The 24158-nt window shown below is 42.6% G+C and overlaps 1 protein-coding gene and 1 pseudogene across 2 annotated transcripts in view; both read left to right on the forward strand.

Annotated features, from left to right (window-relative positions):
- LOC110534616 (oocyte zinc finger protein XlCOF7.1-like) overlaps positions 1 to 24158 on the forward strand; it is a 1104347-nt gene that overhangs the window by 195835 nt on the left and 884354 nt on the right. The window lies entirely within an intron of this gene.
- LOC110534610 lies at positions 2417 to 22844 on the forward strand (annotated as a pseudogene).

Raw genomic sequence — 24158 nt, forward strand, 5'->3', positions numbered from 1 at the left:
ACCATGGTCTGATAAGGGTGTCACTCTTCTGGAACATTGTTATGAGGAGGGAATTCTTATGTCCTTCGAACAGCTGAAACAGAAATACCACCTGTCTAACAAGGACTTCTTTAGTTACCGACAACTACCTATTGAACTACTCTGCCAAGCAGACCAACCATTGTTTAAGACCATTTCCCGTGTTTACGATGCTCTTATGTCAGGACTACCACTGCCTGAGCTAGATAAACCCCGATTTTAGATGGGGAAAAGATCTGGGTATTAATCTTGGTGAGGGACTATGGAGTGACCTATGCAGGGGTGGTGTTACAGCCACATTGAACTCCAGGTACAGACTGATCCAGTTGAATTTCCTCCATCAGCTCTATATCACCTCATCTAGACTGCACAAGTTCAACCCTGATAGCTCCTCCCTATGTTTTAGATGTGGCTCAGATGAAGGAACATTCCTCCATTCCACTTGGCAGTGTTCAAAACTACACCGTTTCTGGCAGGGGGTATGCGATATCATATCCTCAATTCATAGGGCTGTATTCCCTTTAGACCCTGAGGTCTGTCTACTGGGTAACTTTACTAACACCAATCTTAGGCAAAGCCATACTATAAAGCTAACAGAAAAATTGCTAGCGATTGCCAAGAAACCAGTTGCAATGTGGCTATCGGAAGTTAACAATTTTACAGAATTTTGCAACCTTTTATTGATTATATGGAGAATCTCCCCTCACATCACATTGATTGCATCTCTATATACTCCTCACGTAATGTTTCACACTATAATACAGTTGAAGGTGGAATTTACATACACTTAGGTTGGAGTCATTAAAACCACTTTTTCAACCATTTCTTGATAACTAACTATAGTTTTGGCAAGTCGGTTAGGACATCTACTTTGTGCATGACACAAGTAATTACTCCAACAAATGTTGTTTACAGATTATTTCACTTATCATTCACTGTATCACAATTCAAGTGGGTCAGAAGTTTACATACACTAAGTTGACCTTGCCTTTAAACGGCTTGGAAAATTACAGAAAATTGTCATGGCTTCAGAAGCTTCTGATGGGCTAATTGACATCATTTGAGTCAGTTTTACAATCCATAAAATAATTTGTCTGTGAACAATTGTTGGAAAAATTACTTGTCATGCACAAAGTAGATGGCCTAACCGACTTGCCAAAACTATAGTTTGTTAACAATAATTTTGTGGAGTGGTTGAAAAACAAGTTTTAATGACTCCAACCTAAGTGTATGTAAACTTCTGACTTCAACTGTATATGTATGTCAAAAGTTTGGACACCTAATCATTCCAGGGTTTTTCTTTATTTGTACTATTTTCCTCATTGTAGATTAACAGTGAAGACCTCAAAACTATGAAATAACACATATGGAATCATGTGTGGGGGTGCTTTGCTGGTGGTACGGTCAGTGATTTATTTAGAATTCAAGGCACACTTAATCAGCATGGCTACCTCAGCATTCTGCAGCGATATGCCATCCCATCTGGTTTGTGCTTAGTGGGACTATAATTTTTTCCCCCCCAACAGGACAATGACCCACCACCTCCAGGCTGTGTAAGGGCTATTTGACCAAGGAGGAGAGTGATGGAGTGCTGCATCAGATGAACTGGCCTCCACAATCACCCAACCTCAACCCAATTGAGATGGTTTGGGATGAGTTGGAGCGCAGAGTTAAGGAAAAGCAGCCAACAAGTGCTCAGCATATGTGGGAACTCCTTCAAAGACGGTTGGAAAAGCATTCCAGGTGAAGCTGGTTGAGAGAATGCCAAGAGTGTGCAAAGCTGTCATCAAGGCAAAGGGTGACTACTTTGAAGAAACTCAAAAATATAATATATTTTGATTTGTTAAACACTTTTTGGTTACTACATGATTCCATGTGTTATTTCATAGTTTTGATGTCTCAACTATTATTATACAATGTAGAAAATTGAATGAGTATGTGTGTCCAAACTTTTGACTGGTACTGTATACTGAACAAAAATATAAACGCAACATGTAAAGTGTTGGTCACAAGTTTCATGAGCTGACGCACAAATGTGTTTACAACTCATTTGCCAACGTAATCCAGCCACCTGACAGGTGTGGCAGATCAAGAAGCTGATTAAAAAGCGTGATCATTACTCAAGTGTACATTGTGCTAGGGACAATAAAATGTGTTTTGTCACACAACACAATACCATAGATGTCTCATGTTTTGAGGGAGCGTGCAATTGGCATGCTTACTGCAGGAATGTCCATCAGGGCTGTGAATTTCCTAATTAAATTCAGTGAAATTCTTAATGTAAATATTGAAACATTTAAAAAGTGTAACTTTTTAGATTAAACTATACTAAATATATTCATATCACCAAAGAACTGATTAAAATGCTGTTTTGCAATGAATGTTACAGTAGCCTCAACAGCACTCTGTAGGGTAGCACCACTGGAACCCACTAAGGTGTTTCAGATGCTAAGCTTATGGTTGCAGCGGTGTGTAGAATGGAGATACCGAGATGTGAAGTGTGCAGGTGGTCATGGGCAAAACGAATATGTAGTATTGGTGGGAAAAGAAGCGGTCAATTGTGGGGGTGCCCATGTTGCTGTAAATCAGAAGTGCCTGGTGTAAGAAAGACCGGTCTACGAATTTGTGCTTCAATGAGGTTGGCTTCTTAGCATTCATTGCCACAGTTATCAACTGTACCGCAGAATTGGAACATAAAATAATAGATGCTGTGGTGGCAGCTGCATTGAAATACTTGGGTGTACTGTTTTACAGCAGAAGAGTTAGTTAGGTGTGTTGAATGAGAATCCCTCCGGTCCTCCCAGGTCGCTGGCCTACTGTCGGTTCAGTTAGTGTCAAAGTAGTGGAATGGGATTTTTAAAATGAAATATTAGTATATAGGTGTAGGATTAGTTGGTGGTGCAATGTTTTCCTTTTTATTTTTGTATCACAAAATGTTAGGTGATCGACAACACACTACCGCACAGTAGGTGGCGGGATGCACAAACAAAATGTGTGAACGCCATGACACCAAAGAATAAGACGTAAACGGACGTGACAAAGGACAGTTTCCACGTTAGTGTTTTTAGTCGTTTATTAACACACTGGAAATCAAAATATGACTAATTTAAAGGCACATAATCACATAATTTGCGTTGGAGGCAGGACTTATCTAGGTAACGATAGCTAGCTGCTAACGTTAGCTAACAATGGCTAACTGTAACGTTATGGTTTTTCACACTCAAATAGCCTCCATCATGGAGGTGTTAGCGAGTGCAGCCGTGGCAGATATATGTAAACTTGTAGACGACGACTATGCTGTGTTTCGTTTGGAAATAACTCAAAGCCGAAAAGAAAACAGGACATTGAGGAGAAAACTACAGCTACTGGAACTGAAGGTGGCACGGGAGCGCGCAGAGAGGACAATGCAACAGCGCGTCGTCGCCAGTCGTCCCAGAAGTGTCAAGATCCTCGACCGATATAGAGGAATGGCAAGAGGTACATTTAGCATTAGGCCGAGACTACTCCCCTCTGCGCATGTGTGACTTTAAAGGCGTTAACCAGAAATGGGTCTTGGTCTGTTTTTGGATAGTATGCAATAATTCCCCTAATTACTTAGCCATCTTGCACAAAGACACAATCATATTCTAAACATATTGATTTACTATTATTTACTAATTGAAAATAATGATGCATGCAATATAAATCGATCAATACATAGTATATCAATAAGCTTTGCAAAGTGTTACCTTCCATCCTTGCCAATTCTAGACAGTATCAAAACTGTCAATAGTGTGTACAATATAGCATTGAGACTTGACAGTACCTAACCACCTCTTTTCCCCCCAATCGCTCTTTCAGGTGAAGGACATCTCACTGGAGGCCACAGGAGCTTTGTGAAGCCAGCAGGACACAATACATGGAGCGATGACCAACCAATCGCTGTTGATGAGGGGAGTGGAACCTCAACCCAGCATGTTATCGTGATAGAGGTTAGTGTAATAGTATTACAGTGCATCAAATGTGGACAGTTTATTTCAGAAAGGCTCCCCTCAGCCACTCACTTGCTTACGTGTACATACATATTATTCTGCCATAGTTGAGCTTGTGAGACTTCCTTACTACATTGTTATCCAAGTCAACTCCTGTGCCGGTAATAACTTCCTCTCTTCTTGTGTCAGTCTGCAGATGCCACGGCTGCAGGTCCTGGGGTCAAGCAGGAGAGGACTGAAGGAGAGGAGGACCCACGGCACAGCAGAGACATTCAGTCTGGTGCAGTTTTAGCCATGGAGGACCCCGCCACCACCTCAGCACAGCCCAGCTCCCGACGCAGCATGACGGAGGTCAGTGGAACGCTGAACGCCGTCCTCAAGTCAGAGATGGACACCAAGACTTTAACTGTAACACACAGGCCTTTACACACAGGATCTGATGACAGGTCAGACCCAGAGAGTCTGGGACTGGGGAGACTGGGCTGTCCTCCTGCTCCCGGCTCAGAGTATTTACTTTATGGTAACCGAAGCCTGGTTCATTCCCATCGGGTCTCAGGTGACGCGTTAGAAACGGCCAATTATCTATCTTTCTCTTACCCTACAGAGATGGACCCTGGCAACATATCCATGGGTTTAGAGAGACAGGCTGATCCGTCTAGAGGGGACTGGAACCGATACAGTAGTAGTGTATACTCTGAGGGGTGCCTAGATAAGAAAGGGGAAGGTCTGGTCGAAGATGAAGTGACTGTGAAAGTGGAGGGCGACTTTCCTCCCACATGGAATGCAGCTTGTCACATAGGAGATGGATTCTCACAGGGCAGAGATTTCTTAGATTACAGTTTAAAGACCAATCTAAATGTCCCGACCCACTCCCCTTTACACGCGCTCAGGGATCGCGACCCAGTGTCCACGTCGATGGCGCCTTCCGATTTACAAGGCCGCGTCCTTTTCGATCAGGTATTGAACTCAAACGACAGGGCTAGAGTCCAGACTCAGGGAAAGGGAGCCACATCAGGCAGTAGTAAAGAGAAACGGTTCCTCTGCATGTTTTGTAGCAAAGGCTTCAGCTGCACCCAGAAGGTAGAGATCCACCAGAGGATCCACACAGGGGTGAAACCCTTTAGCTGTACCCAGTGTCACATGCGCTTTGCCCAGGCTGGCCACCTGAAGAGGCACCAGAGGGTTCACACAGGGGTGAAACCCTTCAGCTGTACCCAGTGTCAAATGCGCTTTGCCCAGGCTGGTGACCTGAAGAGGCACCAGAGGGTCCACACAGGGGAGAAACCCTTCTGCTGCCAGCTGTGTGAGAAGAGGTTCTCCCGCCAGCACCAGCTGAAGATGCACCTGAAGATCCACACGGGAGAGAAGCCATTCTCCTGAAGGCATATATAGATTTCCGTGTTGAATATTTCATCCAGACATTGTGTGATATAAGGCATACATACACCACACACACACACACGGAATCATATAGTAACCCAGAAAGTGGTAAACAAATCAAAGTAGCTGCCCTCTGCCTTGATGACAGCTTTGGCATTCTTTCAACCAGCTTCACCTAGAATGCTTTTCCAACAGTCTTGAAGGACTTCCCACATAAGCAGAGCACTTGTTGGCTGCTTTTCCTTCACTCTACGGTCCAGCTCATCCCAAACCATCTCAATTGGTTAGAGGTCAGGTGATTGTGGAGGCCAGGTCATCTGATGCAGCACTCCATCACTCTCCTCCTTGGTCAAATAGCCCTTACACAGCTTGGAGGTGTGTTGGGTCATTGTCCTGTTGAAAAAGAAATGATAGTCCCTCCTAAGCACAAACCAGATGGGATGGCGTATCGTAGCAGGATGCTGTGGTAGCCATGCTGGTTAAGGGTGGTTTGAATTCTAAAGAAATCACACCACTTCCTTCATGCTCCAGTGGAAACTACACATGCAGAGATCATCCGTTCACCGACTCTGCGTCTCACCAACACGGCGGTAGGAGCCAATAATCTCTAATTTGGACTCATCAGACCAAATGACAGATTTCCACCAGTCTAATGTCCATTGCTCGTGTTTCTTGGCCCAAGCAAGTCTTCTTATTGGTGTCCTTTAGTAGTGGTTTATTTTCAGCAATTCGACCATGAAGGCCTGATTCACGCAGTCTCCTCTGAACAGTTGATGTTGAAAGGTGTCTGTTACTTGAACTCTGTGAAGCATTTATTTAGGCTGCAATTTCTGAGGCTGGTAACTAATTAACTTATCCTCTGTATTCTGCCCTTGAGTTACCTTCTAACAGGATGGCAGCACACTCTGCAACAGAGGTAACACTGGGTCTTGAAGAAAACGTTCAAAGTTCTTGAAATTTTCCGGATTGACTGACCTTTATTTTAAAGTAATGACGGACTGTTGTTTCTCTTTGCTTATTTGAGATAGCCCTATTTGGTAAAATACCAAGTCCATCTTCTGTATACCACCCCTACCTTGTCACAACACAACTGATAAGCTCAAACGCATTAAGGAAAGAAATGTCACAAATGAACCTTTAACAAGGCATACCTGTTAATTTAAATGCATTCCAGGTGACTACATCAAGAAGCTGGTCGAGAGAATGCCAAGAGTGTGCAAAGCTGTCAAGGCAAAGGGTGGCTACTTTGAAGAACCTCAAATACAAAATATATTTTGATTTGTTTAACACTTTTTTTGGTTACTACATGATTCCATAGTTTGTCTCCACTATTCTACAATGTAGAAAGTAGTACAAATAAAGAAGAACCCTGGAATGAGTAGGTGTGTCCAAACTTTTGACTGGTCCTGTAAATAAATAAGTGTATATTTGTTGTATTATACAGGGCACAATGTCTCAATATGTCCTCCCATGTAAAAAAAAAAAGGTTAAATAAAATACTCTGACAACACGTACAGAAAATTGGTCCCCGCTTGAAATGACTTTCAGCTTATAAAGGCTACATAAATGTACTACAAATCTATTACCCTATGTCATGCTTTATAAATGTGACATAACACACTAACATGTGCTTAATAAATGCCTTAAATCATAGAGGCTTCACAAAGCATTTAGAACCGGGTTAATACGAAGTTATTACAAATATAAACCAGACACCTTATTTACATAACTATTCAGCCCCTTTGCTATGAGCTCAGGTTTATCCTGTTTCCATTGAACATCTTCGAGATGCTTCTTCATCTTGATTGGAGTCCACCTGTGGCAAATTCAATTGATTGTTCAGGATTTGAAAAAGGCACACACCTGTCTATATAAGATCCCACAGTTGACAATACATGTCAGAGCAAAAACCAAGCCATGAGGTCGAAGGAATTGTCCGTAGAGCTACGAGACAGGATTATGTCAAGGCACAGATCTGGAGAAGGGTACCAACAACATCTCTGGAAACCTGAAAATAGCTGTGCGGCAACACTCCCCATCCAACCTGAGAGCTTGAGAGGATCTGCAGAGAAGAATGGGAGAAACTCCCCAAATACAGGTGTGCCAAGCTTGTAGTGTCATACCCAAGAAGACTTGAGGCTGTAATTGCTGCCAAAGGTGCTTCAACAAAGTACTGAGTAAAGGGTCTGAATACTTATGTAAATGTGATATCAGTTTATTTTTAATAAAATGTGCTTACATTACTAAAGCTGTTTTTGCTTTATCTTTATTGGGGAGGGGGGGGCAATTTAATCAGTTTTAGAATAAGGCTGTAACTTTAAAAAAATGTGGAAAAGGTGAAGGGGTCTGAATACTTTCCAAATCTACTGTTCATTCTACAGACCCTACTAAGTATTCTCAACAATACTTTTACTGCAGCACCCATGCTCTGAGCCAATGTGTATTCCATATACAGTGATTCGCATTGGGGGCATTTATTTGACCTTAATGCAAATGTCACTTAAATATATCATTGTTAATGTTTAGATGATTCTTTTTCAAATCATGCATGAATTGTTGTCACTTTTTAACTCTTACGTGGGGGACTTGTATTTCCGTGACCCGGAAGGACTTTGTTAGTGTTGCTGACAAGACACTAATCAGTTCGCATATCTAGTACCCATTTGTGCTGCCACAGACAGCGAAGAACTAAGTTAATTACAATACATTTGAGTTTGTAGTAAAGTGTTGAGTTAGGTAGTAGCTACAGTCTTTAATCTAAATCGTTATTTCAAATAATTTGTGACTTCACGGCGATTGCTACCTATGCGACATTTAGCTAGCTAGCAGACTCGGCTAAATACAAATCCCCTAGATACAGACACGCCATGAGATTGGTAAATGAAAGATGAATATAATACAAATTGAATGGAGTTGCACATCTTCCCATTTAGAGTTTCTGGTGGAGCACAGAAATGCCCTCATCTAGGATATGTGACAAAGACATTTAACGAATATGCTCACTTTCTTTGTTACTTCTATGGGTGGAACCAACAAGCAGGAAGAGAGGCAAGAACCATTTGTCTGCCAGCTCACTGACAAGCTACACTTCACATCCCTGTTCAATGTAATTGCATTAGACGGTTTGAAACTTAAGTTTAAACATGTCTTTAATGTTTATTTGTTTTAGATGTTAGTGATAATTCCCTAAGTTTTAATACATGGGTTTACATCATTAAGCCTTTATGTGTTATAAATTACCAAAGGGGTCTGACTTTAAATTAAGTACACGGTCATGCGATAGTGTCTTTATGGATGTGTTATGAATGACCGAATGTATCTCACTTCAAACTAAGTATTACAGGACACTACATATGGTGTGAGAGGAATTTAGAATGGGTTGATGGACCTGCAAAGTTTGTATGTGTCAGAACCAAGAAGATTTGGAGTAGTCCAACCTGAGACTACTCCACCATGTATTCCTTTTCTGTTCCCATGCTGGAGACCAGGGCTTGATTACAACCTGTTACAATGTTGCCAACATTTTGTGACTGATCTTTCAGTGGGTGAATGTGTCAAAGACCTGACTGGGCCCAGCACCGCGCAGTATGGCTCGTTTTTGTATTGTGCGGATTTCTGTATTGAGGAACATGTAACTTGGTTCCAGAAGACACTTAAAATGTCTTTATGCTGGGGGCTTTTGTCAAGGTAAGTGTTTCTTGGTGTAACGTTGTCCCCAGGCTATTGCACATACTATATCAACCATTGAAAGTTTGCCTTAGTGGGAGTGACCATAGAATTCTATAGGAGTGACCTTACTGAGTATAAAGTTTGTCATCATCACTAAACAGTCAGTCATAATTATGGCTAAACCCTGCCCATTTCCAGAATAGATTTTCTTAAAATGTGATTTTATACCTAACCCTAACTAATGAAGGTCAAGTTTGATGCGTTGGTCCACCAGACCTTCCACACATTAGGGCAAAAGTGCCTGGAAACGAGATTAGGTGTAATATGACATCACATTAGAGCGTATGCCCTCCTTCAGCACAAAATGTCACCCTTCATAAAGCACATGTTTATATCATATTTGACATTGGTGATTATCACACGGTTATGCCACATTTTTTAACCCTTTATAAAGAATTGCATATGGTTATAGCTGCTTTTTTAACATGTAGTGCTTTAAGAAGCCGATCATTTAAAGCGGGACCAACAATTGTGTAATATGTCCAATACGAAAAAAAATATTGGATTTAAGCTGATTGGCCTCAAAATGAGCAGCAAATTCCTCTGGGTGTAAACTCCTGTGGATTTGAAACTAAAGTGCCAAAATGATCCCCCTTTAAATGCATACAGAAAATGATGTAAGGTGCAATAAAATATAGGAGTACACACACAAAAAACATTGGTGACCATTTAGGAATGAAAACATAAAAAATACAATCAGGTTGTATGATAACTAGTATAAAATATGAACATTTCTGCACAATGTCATTTTCGCCCTAATTATTAATTTACAAAGTAACAGGAAAATACTCTTATTCTGAAGGATTCAAAAAATCTGTGACCTGGAAGTATTTAGCTATTTCTTATTGCCTGCTTCACAGTGGTAAAAACAACGTCCACATTAACGTTTTTATTGTTGTGATTTAGACGATTGTTAACACCCTGGAACTCAAAATATGACATATTTAACTGCACCGCATCACATACGTATCCCAGGTCATCTTTAATTCGCGTTGGCGACAGGGAGTGGTTGATAGATGTTATCTAGATAACGCTAGCTAGCTGCTAACAATGGCTAACTGTATGGTTTTTCACACTCAAATAGCCTCCGTCATGGAGGTGCTAGCGAATGCGGCCGTGGCAGAGATCTGTAAACTCGTAGACGATGACTATGCAGTGTTTCGTTTGGAAATAACTCAAAGCCAGAAAGAAAACAGGTCATTGCGGAGGAAACTACTGGAACTGAAGGTGGCACGGGAGCGCGCAGAGAGGACAATCCGAGAGCGCGCCCTCGCCAGTCGTCCCAGTAGTGTCAAGATCCTCGATCGATACAGAGGAATGGCAAGAGGTACATTTTGAAAGAGGACGAAGGTGCGCTGCCTGTCGCCCCTAGTATATAGCACAGTGCCTAGCTCCCCGTTCACCATCTGCACTAGCTACAGATTGTAACACCAGATAATGAATGTGATTTGACCAAACATTTTAGGACCATTAGAATCGCCAATACCAGGTGAGGTTATCTTCGTCCTCGATTTGGGGAAAAATGAGTAATAAAATGTGTCCAGTTGAGGGGGGTCCGTTTTATTTAAAAAACTCTACATTTTCCAAATTCAATCAAATGTTTGGTCCATTAAGTAACTGAGACCGGTGTCTGTCATCATGATAGACCGTTTGGGGTGGACTCATCTGTCTCAATCAATGGTGGAGTTAATTTTACTTGGCTGGTGCCCCTGGTATGTGGAGATTAATTTAAGGACCAATGGAAAGGTCCCAAACTCCGCTGGGTCATTCAAAACAAACTGACCAGTGAGAATATTTGAAAAAGACAGGATTGAACATTGTTGGATTATTTTATGCACCCCAAAAATTATATTACTAAACAGAGCATTTTCTAAATTCAAAACGGACCCCCTGCAACTGGACAGACATTTTATGAGACTCATGTTTCCACAAATTGAGGGTGAAGATAGTATCTGCCAATACCTAGTTTGTTGAAAAATCTCAAGCTACGTTTTGTATATCCACACCTGTAACTACTAGTACAATAGATAGCAAAATGTTTTGGTTAAATCACATTATCCGGTGTTAGTCTGTAGCTCCTCTGCACGTGTTCAGCTGTTTTATCCAAAATTGGATCTTGGTCAGTTTTTGGATAGTATACAATAATTCCCCTAATTACTTAGCTATCTAGCACAAAGACACTATCATATTCTAACCAGATTCTTGATTTGCTGCAGTTCTTATTATTTGCTAAATGAAAACAATGTGTTGCATGGAACATAATACATCAATCAATAAATAGTATTCAAGAAGTTATGAGAAGTGTTACCTTACTTCCTGGCCAATTCTAGACAGTGTAAATAATGTACAATATACTGTTGAGCATTGACAGTAGCTAACCTAACCACCTCTTTAACCCTCAATCACTCTCTCAGGTGAAGGACATCTCACTGGAGGCCACAGGATCTCTGTGAAACCAGCGGGACACAATACATGGAGAGATGACCAACCAATCACAGTTGATGAGGGGACTGGAACCTCAACCCAGCACGTTATCATGATAGAGGTTAGTGTTACATTTAACATTGAATTACAGTTCCTTTTCTAAATCAAATGTGGCCAGTTTATTTCAGAAAGGCTCCCCTCAGCTATTCACTTGCTTACATGTACATCCTCATTTATCTGCCTTAGGGGAGCTTGTGAGACCCTACGACAACTTAACTAATGTACCGGTAATAACCTTGTCTTGTCAGTCTGCAGATGCAGAGCCTGCAGGTCCTGGGGTCAAACAGGAGAGGTCTGAAGGAGAGGACCAACAACACAGCAGAGACATCCAGACTGGGGCAGATGGAGCACCCCTTGTAGCCACGGAGGACCCCACCAATGCCCCAGCGCAGCTCAGGACCCAATGCAGTATCACGGAGGTCAGTTGAACGCCATCCTCAAGTCAGAGACAGACACTAAGACTTTAACTCTAACACACAGGCTTTTACACACAGGATCTGACGACAGGTCAGACCCAAAGAGACTGGAGGCGGGGAGACTGGGCTGTCCTCCTGCTCCTGGCTCATAGTATATACTGCTATTTCACCATAGCCAGAGGATGGTTAATTCCCATGGTGATAGTGACGTGTTAGACACTGGTGGTGATGATCCGTCTTGTTCTTACACTACAGAGATTTACCCTGGCAACATGCCTATGGGTTTAGAGAGAGAGACTGATCTGTCCAGAGGGGACTGGAACCAGTACAGTAGTAGTGTATACTCTGAAGGGTGCCTAGATAAGAAAGGGGAGGGTCTGGTCATAGATGTGATTGTGAAAGTTGAGGGCGATGTTCCTCCCACATGGAATCCAGATAGTCACCTAGGAGACGGACACTCACAGGGAAGAGATTTCTTAGATTACAGGGGAAGCTTAGAGACAAATCCAATTGTCGCAACCCACTCCCTTTTACACTTGTTTAGGGATCACGACCCAGTGTCCATGTCAATGGGGCCTTCCGATTCATAAGGCCGCATCCTTTTCGATCAAGTATTGAACTCAAACGAAAGGGCTAGAGGCCAGCCTCCTGGAGGGGGAGCCACATCAGGCAATAGTAGAGAAACGGTTCCTCTGCATGTTCTGTAACAAAGGCTTCAGCTGCACCCAGAAGGTGGAGATCCACCAGAGGTTCCACACAGGGGAGAAACCCTACAGCTGCCCCCAGTGTCACATGTGCTTCACCCAGATTGGTGACCTGAAGAGGCACCAGAGAGTCCACACAGGGGAGAAACCCTACAGCTGCCCCAAGTGTCACATGCGCTTCACCCAGACTGGCAGCCTGAAGAGGCACCTGAAGGTCCACACGGGAGAAAGGCCGTTTGCTGTATGTATTGCGGGAAGAGGTTCTCAGAGAGGACCTACCTCAGGATACACCAGCAGAAAAACCATTCCACTCTATAAAATGGAAATCATTCTACTTTATAGCTTATTATGTTTAGATCAAACCCTGCATTAAAAAGACAAAGATTAATTTTCATTGTTGTCCACAGATGCATTTGGAATAATGAGATGAACAGATTTCAGTGTTGAATTTTCCTGGTTAGAATATTGCATGATACAGTATGTCACATATAAGCCTAAAAAGTATGTTGTTACATAGTGTTTGTACTGAGTAGGCTACATGATAACAAATGCCTGTTTCATTTTTAATGATGTATTTAAAACGTTTTTATGTTCAATAGAATGAAAAGTCCCATTTTGTGTTTAACCTCAAAGTAGCCTTGATGACAGCTTTGCACACTCTTGGCATTCTCTCAACCAGCTTCATGAGGAATGCTTTTCCAACAGTCTGGAAGGAGTTCCCACATATGCTGAGCACTTGTTGGCTGCTTTTCCTTCACTCTGCCATCCAACTCATCCCAAACCATCTCAATTGGGTTGAGGTCGGGTGATTGTGGAGGCCAGGTCATCTGATGCAGCACTCCATCCACTCTCCTCCTTGGTCAAATAGCCCTTACACAGCCTGGAGGTGTGTTGGGTCATTGTCCTGTTAAAAAAGAAATGATGGTGGGACTAAGCGCAAACCAGATGGGATAGCATATCGCTGCAGAATGCTGTGGTAGCCATGCTGGTTAAGTGTGCTTTGAATTCTAAATACATCAGTTTCACCAGCAAAGCACCCCCACACCATCAAATCTCCTCCATGCTTCACGGTGGGAACGACACATGCGGAGTTCATCCGTTCACCGACTCTGCGTCTCACAAAGATACGGCAGTTGGAAATAAATCTCAAATTTGGACTTATCAGACCAAAGGACAGATTTCCACCGGTCTAATGTCCATTGCTCACGTTTCTTCTTATTAGTGTCCTTTAGTTGTGGTTTCTTTGCAGCAATTCGACCATGAAGGCCTGATTCACACAGTCTCCTCTGAACAGTTGATGTGTCTGTTACTTTAACTCTATGAAGCATTTATTTGAGGTTTCAGTTAATTCTAATGAACTTATCCTCTGCAGCAGAGGTAACTATGGGTCTTCCTTTCCTATGGCGGTCCACATGAGAGCCAGTGTCATCATAGCGCTTGATGGTTTTTGCGACTGCATATGACGAAACGTTCTAAGGTCTTTTACCAAATAGCGCTATCTTCTGTATACCACCCCTACCTTGTCACAATACAACTGATATTCTCAAATGCATTGAGAAGGATTGAAATTCCACACATTACCTTTGAACAAGGCACACCTGTTAATTGAAAGGCATTCCATGTGGCTACCTCATGAAGCTGGTTGAGAGAATGCCAAGAGTGTGTTAAGTTGTCAAGGCAAAGAGTGGCTACTTTGAAGAATCTCAAATATAATATCGGTTTTGATTTGTTTAACACTTGTTTTTTGTGGGGGGGGGTTACTACACAATTCCATGTGTTTTTTCATAGTTTAAAAAACCCTGGAATTTTTTATTTCACCTTTATTTAACTAGGTAGGCCAGTTGAGAACAAGTTCTCATTTACAACTGTAACCTGGACAAGATAAAGCAAAGCAGTGCAACAACAGAGTTACACATGGGATAAACAAACGTACAGTCAATAACACAATATAAAAATATGTATACAGTGTGTGCAAATGAAGTAAGGAGGTAAGGCAATAAATAGTCCAATAGTGGCGAAGTAATTACAATTTATAAATTTACACTGGAGTGATATGTGCAGATGAGGATGTGCAAGTAGGAATGCTGGTGTGCAAAAGAGCAGAAAAACAAAAACATATGGGGATGAGGTAGGTAGTTGGTTGGTTGGATGGGCTGTGTACAACTGCAGCGATCGGTATGCTGCTCTGACAGCTGACGCTTAAAAGTTAGTGAGGGGGGTATAAGTCTCCAACTTCAGTGATTTTTGGAATTCGTTCCAGTCTTTGGCTTCAGAGAACTGGAAGGAAAGGCAGCCAAAGGAGGTGTTGGCTTTGGGGATGACCAGTGAAATATACAGTTGAAGTCAGAAGTTTACATACACTTAGGTTGGAGTCATTAAAACTCATTTTTCAACCACTCCACAAATTTCTAGTTAACAAACTATAGTTTTGGCAAGTCGGTTAGGACATCTACTTTGTGCATGACACAAGTCATTTTTTCAACAATTGTTTACAGACAGGTTATTTCACGATCACAATTCCATTGGGTCAGAAGTTGACTGTGCCTTTAAACAGCTTGGAAAATTCCAGAAAATGATGTCATGGCTTTAGAAGCTTCTAATTGACATCATTTGTACCTGTGGATGTATTTCAAGGCCTACCTTCAAACTCAGTGCCTCTTTGCTTGACATCATGGGAAAATCAAATTAAATCAGCCAAGACCTCAGAAAAAGAATTGTAGACCTCCACAACTCTGGTTCATCCTTGGGAGCAATTTCCAAACGCCTGAAGGTACTACGTTCATCTGTACAAACAATAGTATGCAAGTATAAACACCATGGGACCACGCAGTCTTCATACCGCTCAGGAAGGAGACGCGTTCTGTCTCCTAGAGATGAACGTACTTTGGTGCGAAAAGTGCAAATCAATCCCAGAACAGCAGCAAATAACCTTGTGAAGATGCTGGAAGAAACGGGTACAAAAGTATCTATATCCACAGTAAAACAAGTCCTATATCGACATAACCTGAAAGGCCGCTCAGCAAGGAAAGAGCCGCTGCTCCATACCCACCATAAAAGTCAGACTACGGTTTGCAACTGCACATGGGGACAAAGATCGTACTTTTTGGAGAAATGTCCTCTGGTCTGATGAAACAAAAATGGAACTGTTTGACCATCGTTATGTTTGGAGAAAAGAGGGGGAGGCTTGCAAACTGAAGAACACCATCCCAACCGTGAATCACAGGGGTGGCAGCATCATGTTGTGGGGGTGCTTTGCTGCAGGAGGGACTGGTGCACTTCACAAAATAGATGGCATCATGAGGGAGGAAATGATGTGGATATATTGAAGCAACATCTTAAGACATCTGTCAGGAAGTTAAAGCTTGGTCGCAAATGGGTCTTCCAAATGGACAATGACACCAAGCATACTTCCAATGTTGTGGCAAAATGGCTTAAGGACAACAAAGTCAAGGTATTGGAGTGGCCATCACAAAGCCCTGACCTCAATCCCGTAGAACATTTGTGGGCAGAACTGAAAAAGCGTGTGCGAGCAAGGAGGCCTACAAACCTGACTCAGTTACACCAGCTCTGTCAGGAGGAAAGGGGCCAAAATTCATCCAACTTATTGTGGGAAGCTTGTGGAAGGCTACTCAAAACGTTTGTCCCAAGTTAAACAATTTAAAGGAATTGCTACCAAATACTAATCGAGTGTATGTAAACTTCTGACCCACTGGGAATGTGATGAATGAAATAAAAGCCGAAATGAATCACTCTACTATTATTCTGACATTTCACATTCTTAAAATAAAGTGGTGATCCTAACTGACCTAAGACAGGGAATTTTTACTCGGATTAAATGTCAGGAATTGTGAAACTGAGTTTAAATGTATTTGGCTATGGTGTATGTAAACGTCCGACTTCAACTGTACCTGCTGGAGCGCGTGCTATGGGTGGGTGTTGCTTTGGTGACCAGTGAGATGAGATAAGACGGAGCTTTACCTAGCAAAGACTTATAGATGACCTGGAGCCAGTGGGTTAGGCGACGAATATGTAGCAAGGGCCAGTCAACGAGAGCATACAGGTCACAGTGGTGGGTAGTATATGGGGCTTTGGTGACAAAATGGATGGCACTGTGATAGACTGTATCCAATTTGCTGAGTAGAGTGTTGGAGGCTATTTTGTAAATGATAATTGCCGAATTCAAGGATCGGTAGGATAGTCAGTTTTACGAGGGTATGTTTGGCAGCCTGAGTGATGGAGGCTTTGTTGCGAAATAGGAAGCCGATTAACGTTGGATTGGAGATGCTTAATGTGAGTTTACAGTCTAGCCAGACACCTAGGTATTTATACTTGTCCACATATTGGAAGTAAGAACCGTCCAGAGTAGTGATGCTAGTCGGGCGGGCGGGTATTGATCGATTGAAGAGCATGCTTTTCGTTTTACTAGCATTTAAGAGCAGTTGGAGGCCACGGAAGGAGTGTTGTATGGTGTTGATGGGAATGGACCCTGTTTGTGTTTGGTCGGTCACACACACAAAGCACTGATCACATTATGGTTATGACTTGCATGGTGGAACCAAACTGCTCGCTGCAATAGAATGGCAACGCAGCGATCAGGCTGGTTCCACCAGGCTTGGTTATGAAGGTGAATTGAAACAAAACTCATCTGTTTAGACCTTTGACCAGGTCAAATGTCACCAACCTGATTCAAGTGTCCTCCCTGTTCAGTTTATAGGAATGCTCACAGCGAGGGCATGTCTGCGTGATGTTGAGGGTCCCCTTGCTGGTCTTCTCTATGTTGCATGTTTGGCAGCAAACGGAGCATCTCTGTAACATCTGCTACAAGCCATCCTCAAATAATGGACTTCCTTATTTTATGAGGTGGTGTTGACTGGGAGGGCCTGTGACAGCGTTATACAATAGAAAACCAAGTGGTAAATTGCATTTTGTTATAAAGTACAAAGCTTTTTGATAATGCACTTCACAACCAAAATGACTGTACTACTTGACTGTGTAATTCACCTACAAGTTTAACAAACCGTTTTATTTTTTTATACAACTTTTCATATAACACACATTACCGTTGTCGATGAAGCCATCTGTCATCAGGGCAGTAACTATGGTCAAGCTAATTCTAGGTCGTCACTAGTTGCCACAAAGTCATAAACCATGCCGATTTCTACAATTTAACTTATTAAGATGTGATTTTAAACGTAACCTTAAATTAATAACGACCTTTTTTTAAACGATATAATCGATTGTGGCTGTGGAAACCCTAATGATATGCTGTATAGATGTAGACTGACTGGATCTCTATATTGGATTCAGGCCAGGGACGCCATCGCGGGTTGTTGCTCCGAGTTCATCGTATTAGACTCAGGCATGAGTTAACGACCACCATAGTTGCATTCATTATTTAGTTTTGCCCTTAAATAACGTACAGAATACACTTGTATGAGCTACTAACTAACTTGTCAAATGATAACGTTATATAACCAGCAGTATGAGCTACCACCTAACTAAATTGTAATGAGAATAGTTATCTAGCTAGCTATGCTAAAACGCTAACTAGACTACTTCGCTTTATCAAAAGATAGCTAACCAATAACGGCGTTAGCGAAATTATGCCAGAGGTCATATTACAGTATATCTGGTTATACTCACCACCACCAAACGTTGCACACCAAGCTAGCGTTACTATACTGGTGGTGCAGAGGGGACTGGCGAACTCCAACCACCTTTCCGCATACTAGGTTCCTTCGGCAGGGCATGTAAACCGTATAACTGTGTGGAGCCATGGTCAACCCATATAACGTTAGGGCTTTTCAGTCAGAAACGGCGCTGAAAAAATTGCCCCATTTTGAAAAGCGAAGCGGATGGGGCGATTTGCACGTGGAGTTTGGCAAAATTGGGGATGATTTGTTGACATAATTGTAATCCAAAACCAAACTTCATTCACTCGTTGTGAAGCACTGGGTTCCAAACTCCGTTTTTGACTAGGCTGATTGTCCTATTTTCACTTTGTAGTTAATTTTGACACTATAGTACATGTTTGTGACTTATACATGCCACATGGTCCATTTTCAATTGGATTAGTTGCTTTTTATTGGCAGTTGCTCTTTATGATTTTTATTAGGCTGATACTGAAATTGTTACAGGAAATAATCCATATTCACAAGTATGGCTCTTCACATGTTGAAAGTGTATTTATTACCTGTGTGTATGTACCTGAGGGAGTGTATGTTGGTGTAATCTGTATCACCTGTCTCTTCCAGGAGGAGGAGGGTCCAGAGGTGCTGCTGGTGAAGGGGGAGGGGTGTGAGGAAGGTCTGTGGAAGCCTGAGGGGAACATGGTCATGGAGGACAACCGGACTATACCCCCTCCTGAACCCGCAGAGGAACCAGCTGAGCAGCACAGGACCACACACAGTCTCACTGAGGTGAGCCCACTGTGAACTACTGTCTGAATGATATTAGGTCAGGATCTGTATCCACAAAGCCTCTCAGAGTAGGAGTGCTGATCTAGGATCAGTTTTGCCTTTTAGATCATAACGAATATAATGATTTGGAAAGATCCTAGATCAGCAATCCTACTCTGAGACTCTTTATAGATACGGGCCCAGGTCTTGATTAAATTTGTGTGGGACCATACCTTTTGAATTATCAAACCATTAAAGAGTGTCAAGGAATCAAATAAACCAATACAGTTGCATAGTATTCATAGCAATCGCTCATTGCCCAATCAGAAGATGCTTCATAGCAGGGTGCTCATATCAGATTTCTGGATCAAACATGCTCTCTCTCTATCTCTTAAAGTCAGTTGACATGGAGGAATGGAAGCCTGATCTGCTGCTAGTCAAAGAGGAGACAATAGAGGATGGGCCAGAGAGCATTGACCTGCTGAGTGGACTAACGATGGGGGAGCAAGGTAAGGAAGAAATACTTAAAGCCTACATAAAGTAATAGGTGTTGCACCTGGGAATTGGTGTCTGAATTTTCATCATTCATAAAATGAAATTAATACAACCTATGTTTCCATCCAAAAACACACATTATAATGTATAAACTTGAAACTAGAGTTTTCTCTGCCATGTTTGTAAAGTCTATTTTCTAACCTCTTCCTGCAGGTGGTTGGCTGGAGGCTAACAGAGGAGACTGGGTGGTCAACTTGGATTCCCAGACCCAGACAGGTGCAGCCAAAGGCCCTGGGGACGACATCACTGAGCAAGCCAGGACCATAGGCGACATAGTGGAGGTCAGTGGATGGGACAGCGTCCTCAACTCTGAGCTGCGGTACAATACTGTTAACCACAAACAGAAACAGACAGTCAAACACAAAACAACATCTGATCTTAGTCTCCATGACCGCAAACTGTCTGAGACCAGGCCGAGGCGTAGATTTGTTCTGCAGGGACAGGGAGGTGACCGTATGTGGAGGGAGAGAACAGACTCGGCTAGCGATGCTCCATCCTGCTCCTATAGTTGTGATTCAGAGAGACTGATGGCGCCTCAGGTTAACCCCCTAACAGGTGCTGCCTTCAGCCTGCCTTCTATAGGATCTATCAACTGGAACATGGACCCTGCGACAACTCAGACACTCCCTGGCCTTCATCCTCCTCACACTCTCCTGTTAAACCAGACCTCAGACAATGCCAGTGCCTCAACACTAAATACCTACACAAGCCCATTGACAAATGACAGTAGTAGAGACGGAACCAGTAAAGGTGACAGTGCCAAAGAGAAGCGCTTCCCGTGTTCGTTCTGTGAGAAGTCCTTCAGTTTCCCCATAGAGGTGGAGATCCACCAGAGGATGCACACGGGAGAGAAATCATTCAGCTGCCATCTGTGCCGGGCCAGTTTCTCACACTCGTTCAACCTAAAGAGGCACCATATGGTCCACACAGGGGAGAAACCCTACAGCTGTCCCCAGTGTGAGAGGAGGTTCTCCCACCAGCACCAGCTGAAGAGGCACCTGAAGGTCCACACGGGAGAGAGGCCATTCGCCTGTACGCATTGCGGGAAGAGGTTCTCAGAGAGGAGCAACCTCAGGATACACCAACAGAAAATACACACAGCCCATGTATAGAGAATTGTAACATATCATAAATTACTAGTTAGTGTGTTTGTAGTTCACTCTGTTGGTTTGGGATGTAGCAGGGAACTGGATGAGGTGAACTGAGGAGGGAATGAGTGTGATAAGGCAAAATATATGATATGGTGATGGTTGGTGTGATTGTGTCTGTAAAAATGCTTCACCATTGAAGTGACAACTATGTCCCTATAGGTTGATACTGGTGTTTTATAGTGGGATAATGATAGTGCCTTAATTTACTTGACAAAATAGATTAGATCCGTGTAACGTAATGTTGAACCTTTTCCAAAGTATTCTAAAATGTAATTTTATCAAAGCGAGGGTACCATATTTACCGAAAAGGTCAAGTGTTACCCTAGTGAGAAAAGTTATTCTACTTGTCACGTATCGTTTTGTGCAATAAAAGTTCTGTACTTCATGTTATGACTGTTTGACCATTTTGTTGAAAGTAAATAAAAACTGTACTGACTGATTTGGTTATTTTTGTATCATTGCAGGGTCTGAGTTTCCCTTATCTCAGTGGAACCAAAACATTATACTTCATTCTTGAGTCAACAGATATGGACATTTGTTATTTATAATAAACTCCAATGGGTCTGTATTGTTAAGTATGTTACAGTGTTAGAGATAGGTTTGACTGGTTAACATTTTATCATGTCATGTTTCTGTGTGTACAGCAAAGCGTTCCTTATATAAACCTTTATATTATCTTCTGTTCAATTTGTGTTTACAGTCTGCAGTCCATGAGGACCTGCTGATATCAGGTGTGGCTGGTATGAGAGACTGGACCTCTGAAGCGGCTGGTCACAAACCCTGGCCCCGGATCAGGACAGTGAATCAAGAGCCATCACTATTCCTTCCTGATTCAGATTCAAGACGGAACCACGAGGAACAAAGACTCAACCATCACGTAGAACACAACCAGTGGACAGGTGGACTGAACAACTTCAGTCCTGGTGGTCATCAGAGAGACAGAGTCTCCAGTCAGGGATCCAGTCTGCAGCCCAGACCTTTCTCTTCACAGTCTCAGTGCAGGGATGAAGCAGGGTCTGGGGCTGATAGAGAGAGACCCTCCTGTTCCTATGATACAAACAGCACAGCATCCATGATGAACAGAGCATGTCAGCCTGGGGTTCAGCCTTCACAGAGAGTGACAGGAGCCCCCCCTGGTGGTAGTCTATCAGCAAGTCGGTCTTCTCCTTCAGGGTCTTGTCTAATGACTGGTGAATGGGTACATAGAAAGCCTGGACCTGGGTCTAGCCTTCCTCGGTTACCTCATGGTTACCCCACCAATACAGACCGGGTCAGGATGGGTGTTCTCCACAAGAGGTACTTATGCTATAACACAGCACACAATTCCAACAACAGCCAAACAATGGCTAGAGGTCAAGGAAGGAGCTCAAAGACTAACCACCTGATGGTGGTGGCGCCTGCTTCTACCTCCTCTGGTGTCATTGGATCACAATGTGGGAGGCCGAGCATGAGGACGGACCCAGACAAGCCGTATGCCTGCCCCACGTGTGGGAAGCGCTTTGCTGAGGTGAACTATGTGAAGAAGCACCAGAGGGTCCACACAGGGGTGAAACCCTTCAGCTGTACCCAGTGTCACATGCGCTTCGCCCAGGCTGGTGACCTGAGGAGGCACCAGAGGGTCCACACAGGGGAGAAACCCTACAGCTGTCCTCAGTGTGAGAAGAGATTCTCACGCCAGTACCAGCTAAATGTGCACCTGAAGGTCCACATGGGAGAAAAGCGGTTTGTTCGCCTGCACGCACTGCAAGAAGAGGTTCTCAGAGAGGAGCTATCTCAGCATACACCAGCAGAAAAAGCATTCCATTCTATAACATAGAAAATTACAATTCTACTCGATAGCTTCTGATGTTTAGATCAAACCCTGAGTAACAGATTTCAGTGTTGAATATTGCATCCAGACATTTGATATAAATGGTATAAGGCACATACAGTGCCTTCATAAAGTATTCATACCCCTTGACTTATTCCACATTTAGTTTAATACAGCCTGAATTAAAAATGTATTAAATATTTTTTTTAAATCTCAGTCAACACACAATACCCCATAAAGACAAAGTGAACATGTTTTTAGAAATGTATTAAAAATTAAATATATAACTAGCAAATTTACTTAAGTATTCACACCCCTGACTCAATACATGTTACAGTGCCTTGCAAAAGTATTTGGCCCCCTTGAACTTTGCGACCTTTTGCCACATTTCAGGCTTCAAACATAAAGATATAAAACTGTATTTTTTTGTGAAGAATCAACAACAAGTGGGACACAATCATGAAGTGGAACGACATTTATTGGATATTTCAAACTTTTTTAACAAATCAAAAACTGAAACATTGGACGTGCAAAATTATTCAGCCCCTTTACTTTCAGTGCAGCAAACTCTCTCCAGAAGTTCAGTGAGGATCTCTGAATGATCCAATGTTGACCTAAATGACTAATGATGATAAATACAATCCACCTGTGTGTAATCAAGTCTCCGTATAAATGCACCTGCACTGTGATAGTCTCAGAGGTCCGTCAAAAGCGCAGAGAGCATCATGAAGAACAAGGAACACACCAGGCAGGTCCGAGATACTGTTGTGAAGAAGTTTAAAGCCGGATTTGGATACAAAAAGATTTCCCAAGCTTTAAACATCCCAAGGAGCACTGTGCAAGCGATAATATTGAAATGGAAGGAGTATCAGACCACTGCAAATCTACCAAGACCTGGCCGTCCCTCTTAACTTTCAGCTCATACAAGGAGAAGACTGATCAGAGATGCAGCCAAGAGGCCCATGATCACTCTGGATGAACTGCAGAGATCTACAGCTGAGGTGGGAGACTCTGTCCATAGGACAACAATCAGTCGTATATTGCACAAATCTGGCCTTTATGGAAGAGTGGCAAGAAGAAAGCCATTTCTTAAAGATATCCATAAAAAGTGTCATTTAAAGTTTGCCACAAGCCACCTGGGAGACACACCAAACATGTGGAAGAAGGTGCTCTGGTCAGATGAAACCAAAATTGAACTTTTTGGCAACAATGCAAAACGTTATGTTTGGCGTAAAAGCAACACAGCTCATCACCCTGAACACACCATCCCCACTGTCAAACATGGTGGTGGCAGCATCATGGTTTGGGCCTGCTTTTCTTCAGCAGGGACAGGGAAGATGGTTAAAATTGATGGGAAGATGGATGGAGCCAAATACAGGACCATTCTGGAAGAAAACCTGATGGAGTCTGCAAAAGACCTGAGACTGGGACGGAGATTTGTCTTCCAACAAGACAGTGATCCAAAACATAAAGCAACATCTACAATGGAATGGTTCAAAAATAAACATATCCAGGTGTTAGAATGGCCAAGTCAAAGTCCAG

Source organism: Oncorhynchus mykiss, chromosome 10 (assembly GCF_013265735.2).
Source record: "Oncorhynchus mykiss isolate Arlee chromosome 10, USDA_OmykA_1.1, whole genome shotgun sequence".
Taxonomy (NCBI): Eukaryota; Metazoa; Chordata; class Actinopteri; order Salmoniformes; family Salmonidae; genus Oncorhynchus; species Oncorhynchus mykiss.